Source organism: Emys orbicularis, chromosome 15, assembly GCF_028017835.1.
Source record: "Emys orbicularis isolate rEmyOrb1 chromosome 15, rEmyOrb1.hap1, whole genome shotgun sequence".
In the NCBI taxonomy this organism is placed as follows: Eukaryota; Metazoa; Chordata; order Testudines; family Emydidae; genus Emys; species Emys orbicularis.
The window spans coordinates 13,403,927-13,408,926 of NC_088697.1; the positions used below are offsets into that span (position 1 = coordinate 13,403,927).

The 5,000-nt window shown below is 71.5% G+C and overlaps 1 non-coding gene across 1 annotated transcript; it reads left to right on the top strand.

Annotated features, from left to right (window-relative positions):
• The first annotated feature begins 527 nt into the window (after positions 1-527).
• On the top strand, positions 528-646 carry LOC135889593 (5S ribosomal RNA). The gene has a single exon (XR_010561938.1). It is a non-coding gene; the product is annotated as a 5S ribosomal RNA (ribosomal RNA).
• The last annotated feature ends 4,354 nt before the right edge of the window (positions 647-5,000 follow it).

Genomic DNA, 5,000 nt, shown 5'->3' on the forward strand with positions numbered 1-5,000 from the left:
AAGCATACCGGCCAGCCAGGTGAACCCCGTTCGATTCCACGGGTTGACCTGGTGCCCGGGAGGGGACTCGGACGGTTCCCCCCGGGGTACGCCTTCCTCGGCCCGAAGGAACAGGGTGCGAACCAGGCGCGGGGGCGGGGCGGGGAACCGCTGGAACCGCTGGGGGACGGGGGACGGGGAGGGGGGGAATGGATCGGGCCTGCCGGGACCCGGCCGCCAGGCAAGCCGCCCCGGGCTCACCCTCCCTGGCCGCAGCGAGGGACTGCCCCCCCCCCCACCCCCGGCTGACAGGATCGGGCCCGCTGGAAGTCCGGGAAAATATTTTTCCCGACGCCGGAGGGAGGGGGGGGGGGAGGGGAAGGGGCTCTGACGGGCCAGCCCGGGCCCCGGAGCTTGAAAAGGAAAAAAAAGGATCGGGCCCGCGAGAGACGGGGGCCCTGCCGCACGGGGCAGTCCGACCGGGGCTCGCCGTGCGGCAGGCCCGGGCGCCGGCAGGGGAAAGCGGGCGAGGAGGCGCGGAGCCGGGTGCCTACGGCCATACCGGACCGAACGCCCCCGATCCCGTCCGATCTCGGAAGGTAAACCGTCCCGGGCCTGGCTAGTACTTGGATGGGTGACCGCCTGGGAATCCCAGGTGCCGTAGGCAGCTTTTCCCGGTCCGAGCCAGCTCTCTCTCCTTTTTCTGGGGAGGAAGGAGAAGGGGGGGGGGGGGCGGGCCAGAAAGCCCCTCGTCGCTCCTGCCGAGTCGGAGGTCGCGGCCGCAGGTCACGGGTCGGGGCGCCTGGGGTCCGGCTCCCCCCAACACCCACCCGGCTTCCTCCGCGGAGGACCCCCGGCCACCGAAGCCGCTGGGGGAGACCCCGGGCATGGGGCGGACTGGCCCGGCCCCTCCCGGCCCCCCTGCGCCCGGCCGCCGGCCCGCGGGACCGCCCCGAATCCCCCCGCGGCCACCCAGGCGAGGCCTGGCCTGGAGGGCCCCACGGCGGGTGTCAGGCTCCCCGCCGCTTGCCCCACCGGGGACCCACGGCCACCGAAGCCGCTGGGGGGAGACCCCGGGCATGGGGCGGACTGGCGCGGCCCCTCCCGGCCCCCCTGCGCCCGGCCGCCGGCCCGCGGGACCGCCCCGAATCCCCCCGCGGCCACCCAGGCGAGGCCTGGCCTGGAGGGCCCCACGGCGGGTGTCAGGCTCCCCGCCGCTTGCCCCACCGGGGACCCACGGCCACCGAAGCCGCTGGGGGAGACCCCGGGCATGGGGCGGACTGGCCCGGCCCCTCCCGGCCCCCCTGCGCCCGGCCGCCGGCCCGCGGGACCGCCCCGAATCCCCCCCCGGCCACCCAGGCGAGGCCTGGCCTGGAGGGCCCCACGGCGGGTGTCAGGCTCCCCGCCGCTTGCCCCACCGGGGACCCACGGCCACCGAAGCCGCTGGGGGAGACCCCGGGCATGCGGCGGACTGGCCCGGACCCTCCCGGCCCCGCTGCGCCCGGCCGCCGGTCCGCGGGCCCGACCCGAATCCCCCCGCGGCCACCCAGGCGAGGCCTGGCCTGGAGGGCCCCACGGCGGGTCTGCAGCTCCCCCCGGGCTTCCTCCCCCGAGGACCCACGCCCCCCCTGAGCCGCAGGGGGAGACCCCGGGCCCGGGGCGGACTCGCTCGGGCCCCCCCCCCTGCGCCCGGCCGCCGGCCCGCGGGACCGCCCCCGAATCCCCCCGCGGCCAGGCAGGAGAGGCCTGGCCTGGATGCCACGGAGGACCCGCGGCCCCCAAAGCCGCAGGAGGCGCCCCCGGCCCCGGGGCCGGTAAGCCCCGTGTCGCTCCCCCCCCCTCACCCCCCCACCCCCCCCGCGCCTCGCTGCCGGGCACCGGGCACCGCCCCAGAGTCAGCCGCAGCCGGCCGGCCTGAGAGCTGCCCTCCTGTGTGAGACTACGTTGATACTAACCGGCCATCAGGCAGGTCAACCCCATTGCTAGACCTGGGTGGACCTGGTGGCCGAGCGGGGACTTAGGAAATTTTCCAGCCTTTTCCCGGGGCGTGACCTGTTGTCCCGGTGGGGACTTTGAAAATTTTACAGCCGCTTCCCGGGGCTTGACCGGTTGTCCTGAAGGCCCCCCACCCCCACCCCCACCCCCGGGCTCCTGCTCCCCTCTCCCCAGCCTCGGTGCTCCGCTCCCAGCCTCGGAGGCTCCCTCTCTGCGGCGGCTGCATCGCGTCCGAGGACGCTCACCCTCCGGAGGCTGGCTGTAAAGCCTGACACCCACCACCGCCGCCGCCCCGATTCTCCGAGGGGCGACTCTGAGGCCTCCCCCCACCCCCGGACCACCCTGGAGACGACTGCTAAGCCCCCACCCCCGGCCAGTCTAGGGGAAGACTGCTAAGCCTCTCCCCCCCCTGCCCCACCCACCCACACTGTCTGGGGGATGACTATTAAGCCTCCCCCCCGCCCAGCCTGGGGGAAGACTGTTAAGCCTCCCCCCCACCCACCCTGTCTGGGGGACGACTATTAAGCTTCCCCCCCGCCGGAGCGCCCGGGGGACGACTATTAAGCCTTCCCCCGGACTGCCCGGCGGACGACTGCGAAGCCTCCCGCTCAGCCTGGGGGAAGACTGTTAAGCCTCCCCCCCACCCACCCTGTCTGGGGGACGACTATTAAGCTTTCCCCTCCGGAGCGCCCGGGGGACGACTATTAAGCCTCCCCCGGACTGCCCGGGGGATGACTGCGAAGCCTCCCGCTTTGCCTGGGGGAAGACTGTTAAGCCTCCCCCCCCACCCACCCACCCACACTGTCTGGGGGACGACTGTTAAGCTTTCCCCCCCGGAGCGCCCGGGGGACGACTATTAAGCCTCCCCCGGACTGCCCGGGGGACGACTGCGAAGCCTCCCGCTCAGCCTGGGGGAAGACTGTTAAGCCTCCCCCCCCCCCACCCACCCACACTGTCTGGGGGACGACTATTAAGCTTTCCCCCCCGGAGCGCCCGGGGGACGACTATTAAGCCTTCCCCCGGACTGCCCGGGGGACGACTGCGAAGCCTCCCGCTCAGCCTGGGGGAAGACTGTTAAGCCTCCCCCCCACCCACCCTGTCTGGGGGACGACTATTAAGCTTTCCCCTCCGGAGCGCCCGGGGGACGACTATTAAGCCTTCCCCCGGACTGCCCGGGGGACGACTATTAAGCCTCCCCCGGACCTGCTCCATCTCGACTATTAAGCCCCCCTCTGTGGTCCTCAGGACCACTGCCGCGCGGCCCGCGGAGTGGGGTGACACCCGGGCCGCACAGCAAACCGGCCACCAGGTCAACCCATTGAATCCAATGGGTTGACCTGGTGGCCGGAAATCAAACCGGCCACCAGGTCAACCCATTAGATTCAGTGGGTTGACCTGGTGGCCGAGCGGGGACTTGGAAAATTTTACAGCCGCTTCCCCGGGGGTTGACCTGTTGTCCCGGTGGGGACTTTGAAATTTTTACAGCCGCTTCCCCGGGGGTTGACCGGTTGTCCTGAAGGCCCCCCACCCCACCCCCTCCCGGGCTCCTGCTCCCCTCTCCCCAGTCTCGGTGCTCCGCTCCCAGCCTCGGAGGCTGCCTCTCTGCGGCGGCTGCATCGCGTCCGAGGACGCTCACCCTCCGGAGGCTGGCTGTAAAGCCTGACACCCACCGCCGCCGCCGACCCGACTCTCCGAGGGACGACTCTGAGGCCTCCCCCCACCCCCGGACCACCCTGGAGACGACTGCTAAGCCTCCCCCACCGGACCGCCCGAGGGAAGACTGCTACGCCTCCCGCCAGCCCTTCCCCGCCCAGCCTAGGGGAAGACCGCTAAGCCTCCCCCCCCGCACAGTGTCTGGGGGACGACTATTAAGCCTTCCCCCCCCCCCGGAGCGCCCGGGGGACGACTATTAAGCCTTCCCCCGGACTGCCCGGGGGACGACTGCGAAGCCTCCCGCTCAGCCTGGGGGAAGACTGTTAAGCCTCCCCCCCACCCACCCTGTCTGGGGGACGACTATTAAGCTTTCCCCCCCGGAGCGCCCGGGGGACGACTATTAAGCCTTCCCCCGGACTGCCCGGGGGACGACTGCGAAGCCTCCCGCTCAGCCTGGGGGAAGACTGTTAAGCCTCCCCCCCACCCACCCACCCACACTGTCCTGGGGACGACTATTAAGCTTTCCCCCCCGGAGCGCCCGGGACACGACTATTAAGCCTTCCCCCGGACTGCCCGGGGGACGACTGCGAAGCCTCCCGCTCAGCCTGGGGGAAGACTGTTAAGCCTCCCCCCAGCCACCCACCCACCCTGTCTGGGGGGACGACTGTTAAGCTTTCCCCCCCGGAGCGCCCGGGGGACGACTATTAAGCCTCCCCCGGACTGCCCGGGGGATGACTGCGAAGCCTCCCGCTTTGCCTGGGGGAAGACTGTTAAGCCTCCCCCCCCATCCACCCACCCACACTGTCTGGGGGACGACTATTAAGCTTTCCCCCCCGGAGCGCCCGGGACACGACTATTAAGCCTTCCCCCGGACTGCCCGGGGGACGACTGCGAAGCCTCCCGCTCAGCCTGGGGGAAGACTGTTAAGCCTCCCCCCAGCTACCCACCCACCCTGTCTGGGGGGACGACTGTTAAGCTTTCCCCCCCGGAGCGCCCGGGGGACGACTATTAAGCCTCCCCCGGACTGCCCGGGGGACGACTGCGAAGCCTCCCGCTCAGCCTGGGGGAAGACTGTTAAGCCTCCCCCCCACCCACCCACCCACACTGTCTGGGGGACGACTATTAAGCTTTCCCCCCCGGAGCGCCCGGGGCACGACTATTAAGCCTTCCCCCGGACTGCCCGGGGGACGACTGCGAAGCCTCCCGCTCAGCCTGGGGGAAGACTGTTAAGCCTCCCCCCCACCCACCCACCCACACTGTCTGGGGGACGACTATTAAGCTTTCCCCCCCGGAGCGCCCGGGGCACGACTATTAAGCCTTCCCCCGGACTGCCCGGGGGACGACTGCGAAGCCTCCCGCTCAGCCTGGGGGAA